The sequence below is a fragment of the Pleurodeles waltl genome, chromosome 3_1 (assembly GCF_031143425.1).
Source record: "Pleurodeles waltl isolate 20211129_DDA chromosome 3_1, aPleWal1.hap1.20221129, whole genome shotgun sequence".
Lineage (NCBI taxonomy): Eukaryota > Metazoa > Chordata > Amphibia > Caudata > Salamandridae > Pleurodeles > Pleurodeles waltl.
Window position 1 is genome coordinate 637,300,531 of NC_090440.1, and position 26,488 is coordinate 637,327,018.

At 45.6% G+C, this 26,488-nt stretch overlaps 1 protein-coding gene across 1 annotated transcript in view; it reads left to right on the top strand.

Moving 5' to 3' along the window:
* LOC138284406 (mucin-2-like) overlaps positions 1-26,488 on the top strand; it is a 1,072,535-nt gene that overhangs the window by 976,111 nt on the left and 69,936 nt on the right. The window lies entirely within an intron of this gene.

Below are 26,488 nucleotides of genomic sequence, written 5' to 3' on the forward strand. Positions count from 1 at the left end.
ATGCCCACCCCCCAATACAGCCCCTACTTTTGGCTGCAAGTCTGGGGAGATAATGAGAAAAACAAGGAGTCACCCCCTCAGCCAGGTCCACCCCTAAGGTGACCGGAGCTGAGGTGACCCCCTCCTTGGAAAATCCCACATATTGTTTTGGAGATTTTAGCCCAATAGGGATAGGGAGGTGCTCCCCTCCCCAAAGGGAGGGAGCACAAAGAGGGTGTAGCCACCCTCAAGGACAGTTGCCATTGGCTACTGCCCTGTGACCCTTACACATCCCTAAATTCAGTATTTAGGGGCGACCCTGAATCCAGGATTTTAGATTCCTGATGACCTACAAAGAAGAAGGACTGCTTAGCTGAAAAACCCGACAGAGAATAAGGAAGAAGACAACTGCTTTGGCCCCAACCCTACCGGCCTGTATCCTTCTTCAGACAACCTGCACCAGCGATGCATCCTGCAGGCCTGGCAACCTCTGACGACTGCCTCAGAGGACTGCCCTGCACCTAAGAAGGATCAAGAACTGCTGTGGACAGAGGACCTGTCCAACCAAGAAAGAAGAAACCATCTTTAAAAGGACTCCCACCTCACTCCAGAAGCGTGAGTCCCCGACACTCTGCACCCGACGCCCCTGGCCTTTGTCCAGATTGACTAACTATCCAGAGAGGACCCCAGGTGAATCCGATGACGTGTCCAGCCTAGGCTGACCTCCCTGCTCCCCCACGACTACGTCTGCAAAGGGAATCCCGAGGACCCCCTTGACCGCGACTGCCCTGGATAAAGATATTCAACGCCTGGAGAAACACTGCACCTGCAGCCCCCAGGCCCATGAGAAACCGACCACTGTGGCAGCAACCACCAGCAGGCGTCCCTCATCAGTGTCCAGCCAGTGGCTGGCTGGCCCGAGAAGCTCCTGTGTGCCCTGACTGCAAAGTTTGAGTGACCCCCTGTCCCTCCATTGAATTCTATTGTGTTGTGTGCCTACTTGGAGCTCCTCCTGTGCTCTACCAAATCCCCCTAGCCTGCCCTCCAACAACGCACGTACTTACCTGCACGCAGACCGGGACCAGTGCCCCCCTCCCCGTCTCCATAAGAGCCCATGTTATTTTGGCTCCTGTTTGACATCTGCACCTGACTGGCCCCGTGTTGCGGGTGCTGGGTGTTTGGGGTTGACTTGAACCCCCAACGGTGGGCTACCTATGCCCCAGAGACTGAACTTGTAAGTGCTTTACTTACCATGATAACTAAACTGTACTTACCTCCCCCAGGAACTGTTGAAAATTGCACAGTGTCCACTTTTAAAATAGCTTATTGCCACTTTATGAAAATCCCAACTTCTAGAGACATAATGAGTAATTTAGAGGAGATGATGATGGAACTCAACCTCTCCACTTACCTGCATCTAGGGATGACAGAGCTAAGGTCCCTCTGTAAGTTAAGAAAAATAAAAACTGGGTCCAACCCTACCAAGGTCAAGCTCCAAGAGCTCTTGGCAGAGTACACTAGGGACCACCCTACTGAAGGGGAAGACCTCCCCTCAGATGGGGAAGAAGTTGGGGATCTGGAGGTAGAACTCCCCCCTCCTACCCAAACTAGGGAGACCAGGGTTCCAAGACCTCTGCCTCCACAAATCAGACTCAGAGATTCTGGTTCTTCCACAGGGGAGTCCAGTCCCTCTGGGAACATTGAGGACAGCCTCAATGAGGAGGACATCCTTTTAGCAGGGATGACCAAAAGGTTAGCTTTGAAGAAACAGCTCCTAGCCATAGAAAGGGAGAGACAGGAAATGGGTTTAGCACCCATAAATGGTGGCAGCAATATGAATAGGGTCAGAGAGAATACTGACATCCTAAAAATCCCCAAAGGGATTCTTTCGAAATATGAAGAAGGTGATGATATCACCAAATGGTTCACAACCTTTGAGAGGGCTTGTGCGACCAGCAAAGTAAGCAGATCTCACTGAGGATCTCTCTGGTAAGGATGTAGAATCCTATGACCTCATGCAGGCTACCCTGATTGAGGGCTTTTGATTCTCAATTGAGGAGTATAGAATTAGGTTCAGGGTGGCTCACAAAACCTCGAGCCATTCCTGGGTTGATTTAGTTGACTTCTCAGTCAAAACACTAGATGGTTGGAAACTGGCAGTGGAATGAATGTCTATGATAGACTGTATAATTTATTTATGAAAGAACATCTGTTAAGTAACTGTCTCAATGACAAGTTGCATCAACATCTGGTAGACCTAGGTTCAATTTCTCACCAAGAATTGAGAAGGAAGGCAGACCACTGGGTCAAGACAAGGGTGACCAAGACTTCCACAAGGGGTGACCAAAGGACAGGGGTCGCAAAGCCTCCCCTGGGGAAGGGTGGTGAGACACCCAAGGACAAAACTAAACAGTCTTCTCAAGGGCCCCAAAAACCTTCTCAGAAGGGTGGGCCCTGAGCCTCTTCACAGTCCACAAATGGGTACAAGGGTAAAAACTTTGGCCCCAAGAAGGCCTGGTGTCACACCTGTGGACAGCATGGACACCAAACTGGAGACAAGACCTGTCCCAAGAAAAGTCCCACAACTTCTACTCCAGTTAGCACTGGAATAGCCAGTCCCCAGGTTGGATCAACAGTGTGCCCAGAGCAAATCAACGTTCACACTGAAGCTACTTTAGTCTCTGAGGTTGGGGTAGATATAGCCACACTAGCTGCCTGGCCACCTAACTTGTAAAAATACAGGCAGCAGCTCTTGATAAATGGGACATAGGTAGAAGCCCTGAGGGATATAGGTACCAGTGTACCCTGGTGATAGACAAACTGGTTTCCCCAGGACAGTATCTGGCTGGACAGACATATCCAGTCACCAATGCTGATAATGAAACTAAAGTCCATCCCATGGTAATGGTGACTTTAGAATAGGGAGGGATTACTGGCCTGAAACAGGTAGTGGTCTACTCTGCTATCCCAAAAGAGTGTTTCCTAGGGAATGATCAGGAGTCCTCAGCAAGGGCTGAGGTAGAACTCAAGACCTATGCAGCCATGCTGGGCATCCCTGAACTGGTGTGACAAGAGCGCAGAGCAGGGCACAGGGTGAAAAAGAAGTGTTGGAGTCTGGAATAATGGCCCAACCTTCCAAGAGAAAAGGTCAGAGGACTGGGGGACCAGCCTCTGTACAGCAAAAGAAACAGCACCTCTCTTCCCAGGACGATATCCGATCCCCTGAAGGAACTGAGTCCATGGAGCTGGAGCCTTACCAGGTAGAGCTATTGGGCCCAGGGGGACCTTCAAGGAAACAGCTGTGCCGGAGACAAAAGACTTGTCCCACTCAAAGCAGCTGAACAGGAAAAAGGAAATGTCAGTGGAGCCCACAATGTCTACTGGGAGGATGGACTCTTTTACACTGAGGCAAGAGATCCTAAACCTGGTGCCACTAGGAGAGTGGTAGTGCCTCAGGAGTTTAGAGAGTTTATCCTTACTTTGGCCCATGACATTCCCATAGCTGGGCACTTGGGACAAACCAATACATGGGACAGATTAGTGAACCATTTCTATTCGTCCAATATGTCCCAGAAGGTAAGGGGGTTTTGCAGCTCCTGTGTCACCTGTTAAGCAAGTGGCAAGACAGGTGGCCATCCAAAGGCCCCTCATTCCACTTCCAGTTGTGAGGGTCCCCTTTGAAAAGTTGAATGTGGACATTGTGGTTCTGCTTGAACCTCCCACAGCCTCAGGGAACCAATACTTTCTGGTAGTAATGGATCATGCTACCTTGTTGTGGGAAAGCACCATCTTGCCTGGCATGTTACCCCCATTTTTACATGTGTGTAAGTTTGTTTTTGCCATTCTCACTGGGATCCTGCTAGCCAGGACTCCAGTGCTCATAGTTTGTGGCCTGAATGTGTGTACATGTGTAGTGACTAACTGTGTCACTGAGGCTCTGCTAACCAGAACCTCAGTGCTTATGCTCTCTCTTCCTTTAAAATTGTCACTATAGGCTAGTGACCATTTTAACAATTCTAAATGGCACATTGGACACCGTTATAATTCCCTAGTATATGGTATCTAGGTACCCAGGGTATTGGGGTTCCAGGAGATCCCTATGGGCTGCAGCATTTCTCTTGCCACCCATAGGGAGCTCAGACAAATCTTACACAGGACTGCCACTGCAGCCTGAGTGAAATAACGCACGTTATTTCACCGCCGTTTACCACTGCACTTAAGTAACTTATAAGTCACCTATATGTCTAACCCTCACTTGCTGAAGGTTAGGTGCAAAGTTACTAAGTGTGAGGGCACCTTTCCACTAGCAAAGGTGCCCCCACATAGTTCAGGGCAATTTCCCCAGACTTTGTGAGTGCGGGGACATAATTTCACGTGTGCACTACCTATAGGCCAATACCTATATGTAGCTGCACAGTGGTAACTCCGAATATGGCCATGTAACATGTCTAAGATCATGGAATTGCCCCCCATACCAAATCTGGTATTCGGGTGCCAATCCCATGCATCCCTGGGGCTCCACTATGGACTCCAGGTACTACCAACCCAGCTCTCTGGGTTTTTCTCTGCAACTACCGCTGCTGCCACCCCACAGACAGAGTTCTGCCCTCCTGGGGTCTGGGCAGCCCAGTCCCAGGAAGGCAGAACAAAGGATTTCCACTGAGAGAGGGTGTTACACCCTCTCCCTTTGGAAATAGGTGTTAAAGGCTGGGGAGGGTTAGCCTCTCCCAGCCTCTGGAAATGCTCTGAAGGGCACAGATGGTGTCCTCCTTGCATAAGCCAGTCTACACTGGTTCATGAAACCCCCAGTCTCTGTTCTGGTGCGAAATTGGACATAGGAAAGGGGAGTGACCACTCCCCTGTCCATCACCACCCCAGGGGTGGTGCCCAGAGCTCCTCCAGTGTGTCCCAGACCTCTGCCATCTTGAATCCAGAGGCGTGAAGGCACTCTGTAGACCTCTGAGTGGCCAGTACCAGCAGGTGACATCAGAGACCCCTCCTGAAAGGTGCTTACCTGACTAGATGGCCAATCCTCCTCTGAGGGCTATTTAGGGTCTCTCCAGTGGGCTTTTCCTCAGATAACAACTTGCAAGAATTCACCAGAGTTCCTCTGCACCTCTCTCTTCAACTTCTGCTAAGGATCGACCGCTGACTGCTCCAGGATGCCTGCAAAACTGCAACAAAGTAGCAAGAAGATTACCAGCGACATTGTAGAGCCTAATCCTGACTGTTTACTGGTGGTGCATGCTTTGGGAGCTGTCTGCCTTCATCCTGCCCTGGAAGCCACAAAGCAATCTCCAGTGGGTTGATGGAATCTTCCCCCTGCTCCAGCAGGCACCAAACTTCAGCATCAGCGGTACTCTGGGACCCCTCTCATCCTGACGAGCGTGGCCCTTGGAACACAGGTGGTGGACCCAAGTGACTCAGACTGTCCTCTGGTCCTTGCCTCCCCTCTCCAGACAGTAATCCTGTGCACAGCGGGAACTGCAGCTGCTAGGGCTTCTGTGCACTTTTGCAAGGAATCCTTCATGCACAGCCTAGACCAGGTCGCCCTCACTCCGTCCTGCATTGATCAACTCCCTGAGTTGATCTCCGGCTTTGTGAGACCCCCTTTTGTAGTGTTGAGATGACTGCTGCGTTCAGTCTTCTTAAACCTGTGTTCAAGGACTTCTGCGGGTGCTACGTTCTTGTGCATGGGCTCTCTGTGTTGCTAAGTCCCCCCTCCGTCTCCTCTCCCAATTGGCGACATCCTGGTCCTTCCTGGGCCCGGGCAGCACCCTTTTTCTTCAACCATGACCTTTTCAGCTAGCAAGGCTTGTTTGCGGTCTTTCTCCAAAAAAACAACTCTGCATCATCCAGCACTCCATGGGACATGTTTTTGCATAAAGGAGAAGTTCCTAGCACCTTTTGTTGTTGCTTCCTCCATCCAGAGGCAGCCATTGTGCACCTTCATCTGGGGTTTAGTGGGCTCCTACCCCCCTGGACACTTTCACGACTCTTGGACTTGGTTCCCTTCCTTTGCAGATCCTCAGGTCCAGGAATCCGTCTTCAGTGCTTTGCAGTCTTTTGTGGTCTTTGCAGAATCCTCTATCACATGTTTAGTGTGTTTCTGGGGAAATAGTAGTATTTTACTCCTACTTTTTAGGGTCTTGGGTTGGGGTATCTTGACACCCTTAGTGTTTTCTTACACTCCCAGCGACCCTCTACACACTGCACTAGCCTAGGGGCCCATTTGTGGTTCGCATACAGCTTTCTTAGATTATGGTTTATGTTGCCTCTAGGCCTATTGCATCCTATTGTATTCTACAGTGATGGCACTACTTTCTGACTGTTTTACTTACCGGATTGTGGTTTGTGTGTATATTTTGTGCATTTTACTAACCTAATAAGGGCGTATATCCTCTGAGGTATTTTTGCCACATTGTCACTAAAATAAAGTACCTTTATTTTTAGTAACTCTGAATACTGAGTATATGGAAACGGCATCAAAACACCTTCAGGCCAGCCAACAACTCCAGAAGTTGTGGTATGACCAAAAGGATGCAATGGGTGAATTCCAATCAGGGCAGAAAGTCTGGGGCCTGGAACCTGTGGCTCCCAGGGCACTCCAGGGCAGATGGAGTGGCCCTTACCCAGTGCTTGAGAAAAAGAGCCAGGTCACTTACCTGGAAGCAGAGAGTGAACCCCTGCCTGGCCTCCTATCAACTGATCCTAAAGATGGATCAGTAAATGGAATTGTCTATTCAGACCCCCTCTCTGCCCAACAGCAAGCTGACTGCAGGCACGTCCTACTGCAGTATGCTGAGCTCTTTTCTTTGACCCTTGGTCAGACAAATCTGTATACCCATGATGTGGTCACAGGAGGCAGTTTACCTGTCAAAAACAAAATATTCAGATAGTCTGACAAAGTCAAAGAAAGCATCAAAGTGGAAGTCCACAAGATGCTGGAGTTAGGGGTAAAAGAGCACTCTGACAGTCCCTGGGCTAGCCCAGTGGTCTTGGTCCCCAAACCTCACACCAAAGATGGAAAGAGAGAGCTGAGGTTTTGTGTGGACTACAGAGGGCTCAATTCTGTGAAAAGACTGATGCTCACCCCATACTCAGAATAGATGAGCTAAATGACAAATTAGGTGCAGCCAAATTTCTGAGTACCTTTGACTTAACTGCAGGGAACTGGCAAATTAGGGTCCACCTGGAGCAAAAGAGAAAACAGCATTCTAAAAACCTGATGGGCATTATTATATATAATGTCCCTGCCACCTTCCAAAGGTTGGTGAATCAAGTCCTTGCTGGCTTGGAGTCCTTTAGTGCAGCATATCTAGATGATATTGCTATCTTTAGCTCCAACTGACAGGATTACCTGGTCCACCTGAAGAAGGTTTTGCAGGCCCTGCAAGCAGCAGGCCTCTCTATCAAGGCATCCAAATGCCAGATAGGACAGGGAACAGTTGTATACTTGGGCAACCTTTTAGGTGGAGGCCAAGTGCAACCCTTATAACCCAAGATCCAGACAATTCTGGACTGGGAAGCTCCAAAAACCCAAACTCAAGTCCGGGCATTCCTTGGCTTGACTGGATACTACAGGAGGTTTGTGAAGGGATATGGATCCTTAGTGACTCCCCTCACAGAACTTACCACCAAGAAAATGCCCAAGAAAGTTAACTGTACCATAGACTGTCAAAAGTCCTTTGATACCCTAAAAGAAGCTATGTGCTCAGCACCAGTTCTAAAAGCTCCAGATTATTCTAAGCAAGTCACTGCGCAGGCAGATGCCTCTAAACATAGGATAGGAGCAGTCCTGTCCCAAACCAATGATGATGGCCATGACCAGCCAGTTGCTTTTAATAGCAGGAGGTTACTTCCCAGGGAGCAGCTTTGGAGTGTAATAGAGAGGGAAGCCTTTGCTGTGGTTTGGTAACTGAAAATGTTGAGACCATACTTGTTTGGTACTCACTTTATAGTTCAAACTGACCACAGACCTCTAAGATGGCTCATGCAAATGAAAAGAGAGAACCCTAAACTTTTGAGGTGGACCATATCCCTACAGGGAATGGACTTTGTAGTGGAACACCGACCTGGGACTGCCCATGCCAATGCAGATGGCCTTTCCAGTTTCTTCCACTTAGATAGTGAAGACTCTCTTGAGAAAGGCTAGTCTCATCCTCTTTCATTTGGGGGGGTTGTGTAGGAAAATGCCACTGTTGGCATGGTTACTCCCTAACCTTTTGCCTTTTGTTGATACCAGTTTTGACTGAAAGTGTGCTGGGACCCTGCTAATAAGGGCCCATCACCAGTGTTCTTTCCGTAAAACTGTAACTTTGGTTCAGCAATTGGCACAGCCCTGGCACACAGGTTAGTGCCTTGTAAAAGGTACCCCTGGAACCAAGGGCCCTGTGGCCAGGGAAGGTCTCTAAGGGCTGCAGCATGTATTATGCCACCCTGGGGACCCCTCACTCAGCACATGCACACTACCTCACAGCTTGGGTGTGCTGTTGGGGAGAAAAAGTCTAAGTCGACATGGCACTCCTCTCAGAGTGCCATGCCCACAACCTACTGCCTGTGGCATAGGAAAGTCAAACCTCTAGCAGGATTTCCAGCCCTAAGGCAGGGTGCACTATACCACAGGTGAGGGCATAGCTGCATGAGCACTATGCCCCTATAGTGTCTAAGTCAATTCTTAGACATTGTAAGTACAGGGTCGCCATACTGAGTATATGGTCTGGGAATTAGTCAAAAACAAATTTAACAGTTCCATAATGGCTACACGGAATACTGAGACGTTTGATATCAAACTTCTCAGCACAATAAACCCACCTGACTGGCCCGTGTTGCTGATGCTGGGTGTTTGGGGTTGACTTGAACCCCCAACAGTGGGCTACCTATGCCCCGGAGACTGAACATGTAAGTGCTTTACTTACCGTGATAACTAAACTGTACTTACCTCCCCCAGCAACTGTTGAAAATTGCAGTGTCCACTTTTAAACTAGCTTATTGCCATTTTATGAAAAGCCGTGTACATCACTGTTTTGATTCAAAGTTCTAACTATACCTATGAAAAGTACCTTTCACTGAAAGTACTTACCTGCGATCTGACCCTTGTGGTTCTAATAATAAATTAACAAAATAATATTTTTCTATATAAAAACCCTTTGGCCTGGAGTTAAGTCATTGAGTGTGTGCTCTAACTTATTGCTTGTGTGTGTACAACAAATGCTTAACACTACCCTCTGTTAAGCCTAACTGCTCGACCACACTACCACAAATAGAGCATTAGTATGATCTATTATTGCCTCTGTCAAGCCTCTTGGAGAACCCCTGGACTCTGTGTACACTATATCTCATTTTGATATAGTATTTACAGAGCCAGCTTCCTACACCATGTATTTATGATGTCATGAATTTGCGCACATTGTTTTTTGAAGTGCCTTCTTGCCCTGGCAGGGTCCCTATGGGACCCCAGCACCAGAGCTAAGGGGTGAGGGTGTCCCTACCCTGGCCTCTTTTCTTTTTTTTTCCCTTTTTTGTAGGGATTCGGCGGAAGCTGGGTCCTAAGATGGCCGCCAACCTTCCTGGTTGAAGTGTTGGCAGCCAATCAGAGCTCTGCAGATCTCTGCACGAGCTCTTATGATTTGTGAAGTCATCAGGTAGGATCCACGGCTCTAGATATTTGAATTTCCTTTAATTACTCTTAAACTCATGAACGGATTTACACCAAATAGCAAAAAGTGTGATCTGCTAAGTTTGGTATAATTCTGACCAGCTATTCGGGCTATTTGGGCTGTGGTCATGTTCAAAACTCCAATGGGAATTAACATAGGAAACGCATGTTTCTCGGCCCCCACTTGACAGATCATCCGGAAACGTTCCGTGCACAACAAGAATCACTGGCACACTTTAAAAAAAAATGTAATGAAGATTCATCAAACAACATCAAAGATATAGGCAAGTAATGGAAACGTAGTCCTAACTGTACCTATCTACTGGTGACTGCACACTCCTCCTCTTTTGTTTGCTGCTTCTGAGCAGATAAGTATATCTCCAGTACTCCAGTATCTTGCCTTTTACATATCAGATATATCTATATATATATATCTATATATATATATATATATATATATATATATATATATATATATATATATATATATATATATATATATATTTGTATCTATCTATTGTGTATATATAATACACACTCTATACAAAATATTACTTTATACCTAGGTCTCTACAGTGTAGATTATTTATAGGCCTGACTAAAATATGCATAATTTCATTTGTGGAATTTATGCAAAAATATCCACAAAAGTTATGCAAAATCACTCATTATTACACAAAATGCTTGTTTCAGCATTTTACACTATTTTTAGTGTGAAATGTTTCCTTGAATCCATTTTTGGTACATTGATCCAAAAATCACTACAATATTGTGACAGAAACAGCTGCCTGTCTTCAGTTTGTTTGCTTTCTGCCTGTGATCCTGCGACAGCATCTATACCCAAACAAATCTGAAATATTCCATGGTATAATCTCAGTCATTTTGAGTAACAGTTTTATGAGAAATGCTGAATAGTATGTAAGATTGCGTGACTTAAATCAAATTTCCCCTGGGCCTCCTTAATTCCAGTATTAACATAGAGCCTCATAGAGAACTACACATACAAAAGTCGGGAAATGCTATTTCTAATATACGTAAAATACGTAACTTCTTCAAACTTCTTCAAACCTACCAGTAAACATTTAAGAACTAAGGAAGGAATTGAGGCGTAACCTTAGACTAATAAAAGATAGATCTCCCACAGAAACCCAATACGCCCAAATAAAAACCCTACGAAAAAATTACAAGAATCAGGTATGGCAAATGCGAACCAAAAAGGAGGACAACTTGTGGCTCGAATTACTTCATAATTCAATGAAGGCCAATTCAAGGGCCTTTTGAACAACAGTGAATGGAATCGGCCGGCAGGTAAGAACAATAAACTTCACATCAGTCCCAGAAGGAAAATGGGTGGATTACCTTGCCGACATTTTCTTTAAACCACTCTCATCTGAAGCAAATCAGCATCTGAAGGAGTCAATAAAACTCACAGACGTCAGTCAGAGCGGAGCAGGGTTCAGTGCCAAGAACGTTGCCCTAGCCATCAGGAGGGGTCGCAGGGACGGGGCCCCTGGACCTAATGGTCTTCCGCAAGCTGTCTTTAAGGCTGATCCTGAGTATTGGTCAACTACACTGTCAATCCTGTATACTGAAGTTGAGTGTAACACAATCATTCCAGAAAGTTGAGGAGGATCCATCATTAATCAATTATTCAAAGGGGGTTGTAGAGCAAACCCAGCCAGTTACAGATTGATAGCGCTAATTGACAGCGAGGCCAAATATTTCGCCGCCTTAGTCCTGGCCGACCTGCTCAATTGGTCAAACTCAAATAACCTGGTTCCTCTGAATCAAACTGGTTTTCGGAAGGGATATGGTACAGTGATTCTTACACTAGGAGACATCGCCAACAGAGCAAAATGCTCAAAGAAAAAACTATATTTATGTTTCGTGGACTTCAAAAGTGCTTTTGATCGAGTGGATAGAGCACTTCTCTGGAGCAAATTGCGAAGATGGGGCCTGCAAGAGCGAACTCTTAGATGCATAGAAATGCTATACAACAAAACTTGGGTGCAGGTCAAGGTAGCAGATGGCTCAAAAATTTCTAGGAGGATACCGACAAATATAGGACTAAAACAGGGCTGTGTTTCGTCCCGCACCTTTTCAACCTTTTCACAGCAGATCTTTCCTCGAAGCTGGATGCAACCAACTCACACTCACCAAGAATGGGAAGTCTGTCCCTATCACACCTTTCATACGCTGATGATGTCATTCTGCTAAGCCACACAAAAATAGGGCTGCAGAGATTGGTCAGTATCTTAGGTGAATATGCAATGACAAACAAATGAGAAGTTAACACCTCAAAGACCAAAACCATGTCCATGGGATGTCCTTTGAATCTAGCAAACAATATAAAGTTGAACGGCATTACTCTTGAAACAACTCGCTGCTACAAATACCTTATCTTCACTATAGACAATAAGGCCAATCTCGCGCTGCAGAAGCACTACATTTCACAGAAGTGCAAAGCTTTAACATTTGCTTTCTGTACCCTAGCAAAAAGATTAAAAGGCCCATCTTATAAACCGTTACTGTCTGTTATATCGGCCAAATTCCTCCCAGCCACTACATATGGAAGCGCAGCTCTACACGGGAAAGAAGCCGAGCTACTGGACCAGCAACAAATAAAAACCTACAAGCAGGTCTTTAAACTTCCTCGCTCTGCTTCTCCCGCACAGGTCAGGTTAGAATTTGGCCTAATACAACAGCATTTGGGCAGGAAAGCACACACAATAAAGCCCTGGTACAAAATAAGTAAAAACATGACTAGCCCCCTAGTCGTGGCTTTATGGTATTCAGTGAGCAACAATTCAAAATCAGTATACAATAGGTATCTGTATAATTATTTGCAAGAGACAGATATGATGCACCTGTGGGACTCCAACATCTCATATCCACTGCGCTAAAAAAGAAATAGGATTGCAGTCCTTTCTAGCTGACAAATCAAAATTTGCACAACGCTCACACGTCTGGCTTCTTATGCACACTTATACCACGTTGGCGCCATCAGAATATCTGATCTCAACTTTCGCACTACATATCAAGCGTCGTTTGCTGGCTCTTTGTCTAGGAGCTCTACCATCTAGAGTGGACCAACCGTCTAGGAAGATTAGAGGAGAATCTTCCTGTAGATTATGTAAAGGCCCCAAGGAAGACATGGTCCACCTGATTTGTATTTGCCCGGCCTTAAAAGAAGCACGACGACAACTGTTAAAACCAGTTTTTGAAAGGAATGGGACTCGTTCTTGTCGGCCAGCAGTGATGTCAATGTTTGACCCTCACGATCCGCAGTCAATATGCAGATTCATCAAATTTCTGACTGTCCACACCACAAACGTAAACTTGCTACTTAGGACACACCTTACCTGACAGTTGGCTCACTTTTAAGCGTTCAGTTATTGTATTAGTTGCATATCAAAGTTTTGACAATGTTATAGTATGTGGACGTACATATTTTAAGATGACTCAGTTAATAAGGTAAAAGAGGCGCACTTCTAACCTGGTAGAGAAGCCCGTAGGCGTAATAGCAGGTCCCTCGGCTGTACACATTGAGTTAGTATGTAACATCAACCGCACCACGGACATTAAGTGTTTGCAAAGTTAGTTTAATGGTCAGTCCAGTCCCTCAACTGCTTTAGAATTGTAAGCTATCAAAAAATCCAGCACATCGCACTTTCGTTATATATATATGGTCATAGATTCATGTATGAAAGATATTTTTTATTTCAAAGATCTTACAGAATCCTCTCTTTTTTGTTAGGCTTTCTTTTTTTTACAGAATTTTATATTTTGTATACAATGCATTGATTGTTATGGTTTTTATTAACTAAACAATAAAGATTACTACTTACACATTGATCCAAAAGTCACTACAATATTGTGACAGAAACAGCTGCCTGTCTTCAGTTTGTTTGCTTTCTGCCTGTGCTTCAGTGACAGCATTTATACCCAAACAAATCTGAAATATTCCATGGTATAATCTCAGTCATTTTGAGTAACAGTTTTGTGAGAAATGCTGAATAGTATGTAAGATTGCGTGACTTAAATCAAATTTCCCCTGGGCCTCCTTAATTCCAGTATTAACATAGAGCCTCATAGAGGACTACACATACAAAAGTCATGAAAATGGTATTTCTAATGTATGTAAAATACTTAACTTTTTTGAGTTTCATTACAGATTCCTAGTGGGTTTAAAATAGACCTATCTATCTCATGAGTATTAGTGAGGTAGGTTGCAATTTGTGATCCATTGGGAATCACAGCCATCACTGGGATTGTGGCCTCCTCGGTTCAGCAGACAAGCATGTCTGTAACTGCTTTAAAATAAAGCAATCTTTTTTAAAATCTCAACGGAACTTGAGCTGCGTTTAAAAAAAAAACAGAAAGATTGAAAAAAAAATTTTTTAAGAGTAGGCAGTGGTAAGTGGGACAACTGCATGTTCATAAAAATATATTCCCAATCATGATCAAAGGAAAAGGAGGAGTTTGTGAATGGGTTGCCACCAACGTTCAATTGGCAGTAAATTGTGAATTTTTTGTGACTGCATTTCGGTCACAAAATATTTGTACATACCTTTCTGATTCTCTATTAGGAAAGGACTCCCTCAACATGCCCCTTACAAATATCAAACCACAAAACCTAAACTGAGATTAGGTAACAAGTTACTTTATTGCAATTTGGCTTTGTACATCCCAAAATGCTTTTTTGTGGTCGCAAGCGTCCCAATTCTGTGAATCGGGCGGCTTGCTACCTCAAAAATGCTTCGTACATCTAGCCCATAGTTTTATGGAGTCAGAGCTTTTCTATATATCAGTAGGACCCCTGTGTCATCAAACTCATGGTTTGTCAATTCATGCAGAGAAGGACAGGACATCAGATATTTGATAGTGCGCACTAAATTGACTCTGCTGTCAATTCAAGCAGAGAAGGACAGGACATCAGCTATTTGATAGTGCACACTAAATTGACTCTGCTGTCTAAATCCTTTGACTGATGATCCATCTACTACAGGATCGTTACTCAATGCACATATGAAGGACTGCCTTATTTACAGCCTTCCAACATACACCTTTCCTGTTCAGGACTGACAGTGCTGAACAAGAAAAAACTCATGGAGATAACTTCCAGTGCATTAAAGCTATTTCTATTTTATTCTTTAGAAACCACCGCCTACGTAGCAAGGCAATCTATCCAGCTGTGAGCATGCCACATCAGCAATTCAGGGGAGGAGAGGAGGAGGTTAAGTTGTTTTTTTCTATATGCCCACCCTTCTCATCTTCTGTGAGTGAGCTGTTTGTTTGAAAGGTTTAGGCCTAATGAAGGCAGATAGGTGGGAACTCAGGGTGTAATTTGGAGTGTGGCTGCCATTCCACAAGGCTGGCAGGATGGCCCGGTTGGCAGAGGCCATCAAGTCAAGACTGCTTTTCTATTGGAAGATCCCTCACAAAGCATAAAGATCTTAACCAGGTAGGCAGGGATCACTCTGTAGGAATTGGCAGAGTTTTACTCTCTCCATGTTACTCTTTGATGAGGAGTTCCGGGTCAGATTCTGCTGCATGGTGGAACTTTTCTCTCATGAGGCTCCAGTATATGTGAGTTGGTGGGCGAGAGTGAGGTTTGGCATCCCCTGGCATGATTTTCTAATGTGGCGGCTGAAGTCAGAGCCTTGTTGCTTGAGTAGATTTTCTACTTGAGTGGCATCAAAATCAACTCTAAAGCAGAATGCTCTTGTGCAATGCATAGTGCTGTTAGTGTTGATTTTTCAGCACTGAGCGCACAACCACTGATACATTTTAGTGCCAGCTGCAAACTTTTACCCGTTGGCAGAACTCCATTGAATCTTGCTGAGATTTTATGTAACTCTGTGGAATTCCTCTAATTACAACCACCCCTACCATTCTGCTTTCAGCCACCACTGAGGCTGATCCATTGAAGACAGTGAAGCTTTGCCATGAGGGTAACATGCTGGATGCTCAGAGATATCTAGAGACTGTCAGCCTACCATAAATAGGGCAGGATGACTGTCCCTGTGACGTGGCAGTCCAGGGGCGAATGGGAGGTCAATTCAGAGGGTTCTGATGGTAAACCCAGAGGAGGCACCTTTATCTGAAACCTAGTGCTTCCCCTATCTCTAAGTAGAGATGAATACACATCAGTAGCCCTCAGAAAGTCTTGAATAAAGACGAAACATGTGTTGGCTGTGATTAGATTTAACTACATATTGGAAGGCTAGTTTGGACTGAACAACATACTCTTAACATCTTTACGTTCCTCATGTAAAATGCATTGGTTATTTTCAAGATTGTTTCTGTACTGCTATGTTTATCACTTTAAATGTTTAATAAAATAGTGTTTTGAAAAGATATTTTGACTACAGAAAGTTGCGATTTGTTAATTCAAAAGTTTAGTTCTTAAGACTTACATTGGATATTGTATGTGGTGTTGTCTTCCGGCAATGTCCATGATCGTACTTCTTTGCAGCAGGAGTGCTTCTGTTGTAGCACATGAAAAATTCATGTATTGACCACAATTTGGGAGGGGTTTCAGTGCTGGTTGTACTGTTCTACTTCTGCTATTTTGTGTAAAAGGTATGGTATACCATATACTTAGGGTCTGTAAATAAAATGCTGCTAGTGGGCCTGCAGCACTGATTGTGCCACCCAGTTAAGTAGCCCTTTAAACATTTCTCAGGCCTGCAACTGAAGAGCCTCTGTGTACAGTTTTACTGCCACTTGGACTTGGCAATTAAAACTCCTTGTCAAGCCTTACACTGTCAACTTTTATTACATTTAAGTCACCCCTAAGGTCGGCCCTAGGTAACCAATAGGACAGGGAGCCATGTAACTAAAAGTACTACATGTACTTTTAAGTTTTACATTCGCTGGTAGTGAAAACCTCCCAAAGTCGTTTTTTCACTACTGTGAGGCTTACTCCTTTCATAGGTCAGCATTGGGAATTCCTTAATATACTTTTAAGCTGTAATTCCTGATGCTAAAGGAGTAGCTGAGTCATGTTTCATGTAGTTGGAATGGTAATGATAAACCCTCTTTACTGATAAAGTCAGATTTAACATTACTATTTCAGAAAGGCCACTGTTAGAAAATGGCCATTTCTCTGCTCTTAGAGCTCTGTATGCCTGTAGCCTATATTCAATACCCGGCTGAGGTGGGTGACAGCTACACTTTGTGCATTCCTCCTGTAGGAGGCTGGCCTGGTTTGTAGTGGGTACCTAAGGTACTTACAACTTATACCAGGGCCAGTTACTCTGAGATTCCCTATTTTTAGGATTATGACAAAGTTTTAAAGTGGGACAGGATGACTGACCCTGGGATTTTATGTCAGGACAGGGTTGCTGTCCTAAGGATTGTAATGCTTGACAGGAGTTCTGTCTTACAAGGCTAGAGCAGGGCAAAACGTCTGTCCCCATGGCTCTAAGGCACCTATTTATACCTTTTTAGCACCACATTTGTGCCTCTTTTTGACACAAAATCAGCGCAAACGTACAAAATACAATTGTATTTTGCAAGTTTGTGCCGCTTTTGCTGAAAAAAATGACGCAAATGCGTGCTAAAAAAGTATAAATATGGGCCTAAGAGAGGAAAGGGTTGCTGTCTCTCTTGGGGTAGAGCAGGACAGGGTTACTGTCCCAGGGGCTCTACATAAGTACAGGGTTGCTGACCTTCAGTTTTAGAGGTAGTGCAGAGGTGCTGTACTAAAGTTTCTCTGGGTGGGTTGGAGGATTTCTCCAAATTCACTAAGACAGGGTAGGGATGTTTTTCTGTGTTAGGTTTCCCCCAGATAGGTTCTTTTACCTCTGTGAGTCCAGCTGTGGTAGCTGTTGTCACTTTAAATACAGGTTCCACCCTAGGAGAGGTGTCTCCCACCACAGGAATGGTATCCTTTGCGGTATGGTGGGTAGGGGATACTTTGATACCCTGTTTACTTGTGGTGCGTGGAGAACCCTGAGGCTTCAGGGCTCCTTCTCTTCTTTGCTTTTTAATCTCACCTGAGATTAAAGGAAGCAATTCCTTGAGTATGCCCAGCATGGATGCATGGGTCATAAACTCTACCTCAGCCCAACCTGAGGCCTCTAGGTCATTTCCTGAGAGAGAGTTCACAGGTAAGCTAGGTGACACCACCACCTGCTGAGGGCCAGTAACTCCACCCCAAACTAAGTTACACTACAGTTAAGGGAAGAGAATGAGTGGAGTTGTCGACATCAGTGACCTGGTACTTCCGTTCAAGGAGATGTTGCGCAGGTGACACCAAGTTTTCAGTCACTAAAGTGATGCTGGCACCTGTGTCCCTGTAGGTCTGTGCCTCAACACCATTTATTTCAATTGACTGCTTGTACTTATCCATGTTAAGGGGACAAGCAGCCAAGGTGGCAAGACCAATGCCACCATGTGAGCCAGAAACTGTCTTAGGGGTTTCTACACCTACCCCAGTTTCTATGATGGACCCAAAAGTGAACTTAACCACACCTTTACTTTGACTATTGCCAGTAGTCCTACCACTATTAATACTACTACTAGGGGCACTGGAAGTTGAAGTGGGTATAGTAGTGGTGGTAGGCTCAGGAGCTTTACCTGGACAGGACTTGTCCCCTGGCCTATGGCTTTTACCTCTGCACACATAGCACCAAGGCTTTTCATTGTGTATAGAAGAGAAAGAAGACGTTTTATCCCCAGCCCCATAGGAGTGTTGTTCTCCTGAAGAGGAATCTTTATTTTTATGTTTGTCCCCATGCTTGTCCTGAGACTTTTCACCTTCTTTCTTATTTTCTTTGTCACCCCTTGTATGAGCTTTTCTGCTCACCCTTGCTCTGACCCATTTGTCTGCCTTCTTTCCCAATTCTTGGGGAGAGGTCAGATCTGAGTCTACCAAGTATTGGTGTGACAAATCAGACACACAGTTATTCAAAATATGCTCTCGCAATAGAAGATTAAATAAGCCCTTATAGTCAGACACTTTGCTGCCATGCAACCAGCCTTCTATAGCTTTGACAAAACAGTCTACAAAGTCAGCCCAATCGTGTGAGAATTCCTTTTTGGTTTCTCTAAACTCTGTTCTGTACTGTTCTGTTGTGAGCCCAAAACCATCTATGAGTGCATTCTTAAGGATACTGTAATTGTCTGAGTCCTCCTCGACGACAGTGAGAAGTCTGTCCCTCCCTTTAACTGAGAAGGACAACCAGAGAATAGCAGCTTACTGCCTGTGAGGCACCCTCTGAACTTTACAGGCCCTCTCAAGTGCAGCAAACCACTTTTGGATGCCATCCTCCACCTTGTATGGGGGGCACAATTTTATGTACATTTCTAGAGTCAGTGGTGTCCTCCTTGACCTCATAACTCCTGAAACTGCTGCTGCCACCATGGGGAACTAATCCCAACCCCTGCCAGTCTCTCCACAGCCAAGGCCTCCCTATCTAGGGCCAGCTGTTGCTGCTGCAGCCTCAGCCTTGCCTCCTCTAGTGGAGTCATCACCTGGAGTTGAACCATGGGATCCCTCAGAAACTGAGGTGATCTGAGAGTGGGCAGAGGTAGATATTTCCCTAACTTTACTAACCCTGGTAACCTGACGTCTAGGTATGAAGGGAGCCCTCCCAGAGTGACTACCCCTCCCACTGCCAGCTACACTAGATGGTTTGCTATGGTGAAGATCTTTGGAAGATCCCTACCCTGGATCTTCAGGATGATTCATTGACTCTTAGGGGTCAGAATTTCCCTCCCCCTCCTCCTTCTGGTTATCAGCTTGCTCCTGATTCCTTGAGAAGAAGACTTAAAAGAAAAGTCTTATTAGGATTCTTTCCGAAATCTAAGCTTCTCTCTGAGCAAAGCCCCTTGAGTTCTTTGAAGGTCATGCCTTCATAGGGATAACCCATGACCTCAGAGCTAGGCCCAGCAGTAGATATAGCTTAGTGAATGTTAGAGTAGTGTAAGTGAAAAACCTACTCTACCTAACCCCTAGTCTCTTAGAAAGGAAAATAAGAGACTAGATCCTGTAACTAGGTATATGTATGTATAGCTCTAGGTACAGAGGACTCTTTCCTGTGGAAAGCATCGGTGACAGAGTGAGAAGGCAATTGCAAGTACTTATCCCACCGCTGCACCTCCAATGTTGGAAGCTGGCCTGGTTTGTAGCGGGTGCCTACGGTACTTACACCTTATATCAGGTCCAGTTACCCCTTATTAGTGAATTGTAGTCAGTGTCTAGAAGCCAGGCTCTCTAGGGGTAGTGTGGATGAGCAGCTAAGGACTAACTAGGAGACATGCAAAGCTCATGCAATACCACTGTAGTCACACAGTACTCACACACATGAAAGAAAATACTCAGTTACAAAAATAAAAGTACTTTATTTTGGTGACACAAATGCCAAAAATACCTTAGAGACTATACTCCCTTATGAGGTAAGTAATATACACAGTATATACACTAGAATGCAGAAATAGCTGTAAAATCAGTCAAAAACAGTGCAAATAGTGAAAAATAAAAATAGTTAGAAATGGGCCTGGGGGAACACAAACCATATACAAAAAAAGTGGAATGCGAAAGACGGTTTCCCACCTAGGCAAGTATAGTGTGTAGAGGGGCGCTGGGAGTGTTAGAAAACACCAAAGGTAAGTAATAGAATCCACACGAGAGAATAGGAAAGCAGGAGTAAATCACAGTAACTTTCTTAGAACACACAAGAACACGTGATATAAGATTTTGCAAGAACCGAAAGAGATGGCAAGACACCAGCGATGGATCACTGGACTGAAGACCTGCGGAAGAAGAGGACCAAGTCCAAGAAGCACTGAAGAGTCCAGGGAGAACAGGAACCCCTGCTAACCCGGATGAAGGTACAAAAGAAGAACCACCTGTAAAGAATAACAGTCACTACTGCACTCATCAAGAAGACTGATGCGGGTTCCTGGTTGGGACAGATGATGTCTGACGCTGGATGGATGATTACAGTCTGGTTTGCGTAGCTGGATTCCACCAACAAGCCTTGGCACATGCAAAGCTCAGTGTTAGTGGAAAATGCCGCTGCCTGGGACCAGGAAGCACCTGTTGGCCTCTACCCAGGAGAGGGAGGCAGAAGGGACTCTCAGCAACTGAAAGAGCCCTCAGAAGACCAGGCAGCATGCACAGGAGTCCCACAGCGTGGAGACAAAGAAGGTACAAAAGGAGGCCCATGCAGCACTACACAAAGGTATGCCATATCGTCGGAGAACCACGCTGGAGACTGTGCATCACAGAAAGGAGTGCTGGGGGCTGGAGCCACACGGTGCATGAAGAACTTCGTGGAAGGATGCCAACAAGCCTTAGCAACTGCAAAACACGCAGTGCAAGGGGGTACTGTCTTGCGTGGGGAGGCAAGCTCTTACCTCCACCAAAGTTGGACAGCTGGACTTCAGGGCCTTCAGAACCACTTCAGTCGACCACCTGTGTTGCTGGATCCATGCACTTCTTCAGGAGAGGGGACACTAGCCACGGGTTGTCGCTGCAGAGGTGTGTTTGCTGAAACAGGGAAGTGACTCCTTCACTTCAAGGGAGATTCCTATGTTCTTCTGGTGCAGGCTGAAGGCTGGCTGTCCTCTGAGGATGCACGACCGGGAAACAGTTGCAGTTGATTGCAGGAGCTGAAGATACAATGTTGCAGACGTAATCTTTGCTTCTTTGTTGCAGTTGTAGAGTCACTGGAGCGTCCATATGCAGTTCCTTCGGTGAGAAGGTGAAGTAGAGGATGCATAGGATTCCTGCTGGAGTCTTGCAATCCGAAATTGAAGAACCACCCAAGAGAGAGACCCTAAATAGCACTGAAAGGGGGATTGGTCAGCTACACAGGTAAGCACCTATCAGGGGAGGGCTCTGACATCACCTGCTGGCCATTCTGATGCTCCCAGAGTTCCCTGCTACCTTGGAATCCAAGATGGCAAAACCTAGGGACCCTCTGGAGGAGCTCTGAGCACCACAGCTGGGGTGGTGATGGACAGGGGAGTGGTCACTCCCTTTTCTGTTTTCCAGTTTCGTGCCAGAGCAGGGATTGGGGGTCCCTAAACCGGTGTAGATTGGATTACGTAGGGAGGGTAACATCTGTGCCCTTCAAAGCATTTCCAGAGGCTCTGGAAAGCAACCCCTCCCATGCATGTAACATTTATTTCCAAGCAGAGAGGGTGTAACATCCCTCTCCCAAGGGAAATCCTTTGCTTTGCCCTCCTAGGTTTGAGCTGCTCAAGCAACAGGAGGGCAGAAACCCGTCCGTAAAGTGGCAGCAGCCGGGGCTGCCTGGAAAACCTCAGAAGGCTGTAATGGCAGTACTGGGGGTCCTCTGAGGAGCCCCCAGAGTGCATGGAATCATACAACCAATGCTTGCAAAACCCTTGGGATCTAATTCCAACATGTTTAATACCAAACATGGCCATATTTGGAGTTACCATTGTGAAGCTATACATAGGTAGTGATCTTTGTCAAGTGCACACTTAAAATGGCATCCCTGCACTCAAAGAGTCTGGGAAAATGGTCCTGGATATCATGGAGGCACCTCTGCTGGTGCAGGGGTGCTCTCACACTCAGGTACTCTGCACCCCACCTTCAGGGTTGGAAGGCTTGACATATGGGTGACTTATAAGTGACCTGGGGCATTGTAAATGGCAGTGAAAGGGTGTGTGCACAATTTCACACAGGCAGCATTGGCACTCCTGTAGAAGCCTTTGCATGGGCTCCCTATGGGTGATAAAAGAATTGCTGCATCCCATAGGCATCCCATGGAACCCCAATGCCCTGGGTAGCTAAATACCATATAGTAGGGACTTATAAGGGGGCACCAGTATGCCAATTGTGGATAGAATACTGGATAACCAGTATCCTATTATCATAATTTAAGGGATAGAGCACAACTACTGGGGTCTTGATTAGCAGGATCCCAGTAGACACAGTCAAACACACTGAGAAACAGGCCAAAAGTCGGCGTAACCATGCTAGAAAGAGGCTAATTTCCTACAAGGTTTGGAGCCCAAGCACTGCAGGGATTACGGGCCCAGTTAAACCCCTGTGAGAGAGGCAAGAACAATCAAGGAGAATTTTGTTATAAACCAAGTAAAGAGAAGTTTAGTTTTTGTATATAGTATTCACTAGTGCACAAAATTTTCCACCTTGATAACAAAAAGGAGCAAACAGTGGGCCTCATTCTGACCCTGGCGGTCCTAAACCGCCAGGGACGCGGGCAACGGAAGCACCGCCAACAGGCTGGCGGTGCTTCATTGCCCATTCTGACCGCGGCGGTAAAGCCGCGGTCAGAAAAGGCGATCCGGCGGTTTCCCGCCAGATTTCCCCTGTCTGGGCTGAATCTCCATGGCGACGCTGCTCCCCCTAACAGGGCCCCAGCATGATTTTCACTGTCTTAGCAGACAGTGAAAATCGCGACGGGTGCAACTGCACCCGTCGCACCCCTGCAACACCGCCGGCTCCATTCGGAGCCGGCCTCTGTGTTGCAGGGCCTTTCCCGCTGGGCCGGCGGGCGCTCCTTTGGCGGGCGCCCGCCGGCCCAGCGGGAAAGCCAGAATGGCCTCTGCGGTCTTTTGACCGCGGAGCGGCCAAATGGCGGTGACCGCCAGGCGGGCGGCGTCCGCCACCCGCCGCGGTCAGAATGACCCCCAGTATGTCTTCTTCTTTTGCGAATGTCAAATCCTAAGTGTCAGATGTCAAGAGACGCAGAAATAATGTGGAGGTCGAAAATCTAACAAGTACTAAGAACAAAGTACATTTAAGTGGGCTGAGCAACTTGATGTGTTGCAACCACAAAAAAGTAGTAGCAAACACCATTTTAAAGTGAGCAGAATGTTGAAGGAGTTATGTAATGAAAATGTAAGGTAATCTTTCATTGGGTTGTAAAAGTCCCCTCATAGAAAAAACATTTTTCACATAAAAGCATAAGTTAACAGTATGTGGTACACCCTCTTCAGGTGAGTGAGCACCTTGCCCCACTGCAACCACCTCAACTCCGTCTGATACCTCTGCATCACCCTGCCACCCATCTCGAGCATCATAGGTAGGAAGTGGCACACCAGGCACACAGAGCCCCCAAGCTCATCCTCCCCCATCTGTGTTTCTGTTTGAAGGTTGAAAAGTGAAAGTAAAAATGGAATGCATATGCAATGTTGAGGGTTTATAAGCATGACCGTTAGAATTGATCAGTACTGGGCGGTCCCACTGCTGCTGCACACATCTTTTGTGTTTTTTTAAACAATTCCACAGTACATTATTGAAATCTGAAGCAACAAGATATGTTCTTAATTGCTCTGCTGTCTATTTGAAACCTCTCTACTTACTCTAAAAAAAAGCAGGTGGAGGATGCCGAAGGATTGGTCACTATTTCCTTTGATGGAAGGCCATCAGTGTTATTGCTTGCTATGCTCAACATGTCTAATTCACTGAAGAAGATGGCTTGGGTGGTGTTCGAAATAGTTTGTACAGTTAGGTTGTGAGGTGTGTTGATATTATCAAACCTACATGCATAGGTGAAGACTCATTCATTTTTGTTGTCATTTTATGTTTAGTCATTTTAATTGCTTTTTTATCTTAAAGCATAGTTGATATTTGGTAAGGATCTTTTAGAATGTTTTCTTTCGTTTTGTTCCTGTTTGTCAATCTCACCAGACAATATGTGACGTTTTATCTCAGCATGACATATAAATATAGTCATCATCTCATAAGAGGAGTTGCCCATTATTTATTTCAATGTGTGCAGTGACTCCTCATTTAGGTCCTTAAAAGATGATATTACTATCCTGTGAACCATAGGGACTCTTCGTTTTCAGTATATTTTTCACAATGTTGGTGTACCACCTACAGACCAATTCTTTTTTGGAGTAGTAATAACTTTATACATTTCTGTTTCAAACTTCCATTGCTAATGGTTGCTTCATTTTGTTTGGTGCCTCCTGTTCCTGGAATAATTTATCCCTGTTATTGCTAAATACATTTACGTTTAGACTATGGCCCTCATTTTAACCTCGGGGGTCTTTTTGGAAGACCGCCAAGGTACCGCCGTGCTGAAGACCGCCAGTGCAGGCGGTTTTCCGCACAGCGTATTATGACTGCTGGCAACCCTCCTTCCTTTTTCGGATGGAGAGCCGCTAGCAGCCATACTGGCGGTCGGCAGGGAAGTGGAGACTGCTCTACCTCCAAGTGGAGGCTGCTCTACCTCCACTGCCACGTCATCAGAACGCCGCCAACCGAATCACGTCCCGGGATTCGGTGTGGCGGTGTTCTGGTGACGGGGTGCTGGTGGCGGAGCAGCCCCCATGGATCCCGTTCCCTACCGGAGGATCACCGGACCAGGTAAGATGATCATCCGTTAGGGGAGGGGAATGGGGGTGTAGTGTGTTGTGTGCGTGCATGGGGGTGTGAGTGTGAGTGTGTAGAGGGGGTGTGTGAGTGCGTGTATGCGTGCGGGGGGTGTTGTGTGTTTGAAAATGTGTGCATGTCTGTCTGTATATCTGTGAGTATGTGTGCATGTATATCTGCATGTATGTGTGCGTGTATGACTGGGTGTGTGTCTGTTGGTATGTTTGGTGGTATGTGTGCGGGTATGTGGGGTGGTGTTTCGATGTTGGGGGGTGAGGAGGGTGGACCTGCCACCTTTGGGGTGTGGTAGGGGGGTCAGGGTGTGGAGGGAGGACTCTGGGTGAGACCCCTATCAGTTCCAGGGAAGGGATTCCCTGGCATTGATAGTGCCTACTGCCATGGATTTCGTAGCGGTACAGAACCCCACAAAATCCATGGCGGTTCGCAGGGTCGTGATACCGCTGGCAGTGTTGTGACAGCCGCTGGTCTGGAGACCGAAGTCTCCAGCCCAGCGGTTGTAACCACCCTGGCGGTCGGAGTGGAGAAGTGGCAGTTTAGCATGGTGGTCACCGCCATGCTTGTAATACCATTTTTTCCCCGCCGGCCTGTTGGCGGTATTACTGCCATTTCTCCACCGACCATCAGGGTTGTAATAAGGGCCTATGTGTTCTTACCCACGAAGGGAGTGCCAACAGCCATAACAATGTCAACTGTTACAAAAGGTAGCAGTAGTTTCTCATTTGTTGCACATCTTTATTATAGTTGAGGTTCTATAGTACTTTGAGAATAATGTGTGTGACTAGTGAAGTAACAGTGGTCAAAGAGGAGGTCCTACAACAATATCCAACAGCTTGTTACCCTCATGTGTGCGGATAGCATCTACCGTAAGCTTTCCACTATTGGATTATTGCAACTGATGATATTAGAGCACACAAAAAAAGGTTCATATGTTGTGTTAAAATGAGGAAGATATGAGTACATATATACGTATTTTTATGTTCATTTCATCTTGTCACCAGCAAGCTGATAGTATTGTTCTTTTCAAGTGCACATGTATGATTACATCCAGCAGCCAACATGTTTCATCCTATCTACTTTCTCAAGGCTGAAAATACAATTGTATATTCAAATTGAGAAAATTACAGTATGAAACAAAGATTGGTTTAACAATCTACCTGTGGCCATTCTTTTTTAAAAGGTTCATAAATAGGCTTCCCCATCAAGAAATCAAAAAGATTTTGATTTGGATAAAGTAGTGTCCAAAAAGTAGTGCCAAAATTAACTACAGTACCACAGTGGCGTGAAAGTGTCACAATGTGTGTCACTACATGCTGAGAGACTGTAGTTAGAGCAGTAAATGGAAATGATCTCTCAATAGTATAAGGATGTTTAGAGAACATTGCATGCAAATTAGTGAAAAATCATCTGTGTGTAGAATGTGTGCACTTAAGTGCAACACATTCTTAGTAGAGTGTCATGCAAATACTGAATAACATTTGCAGTATTCGAAAAATATAGGT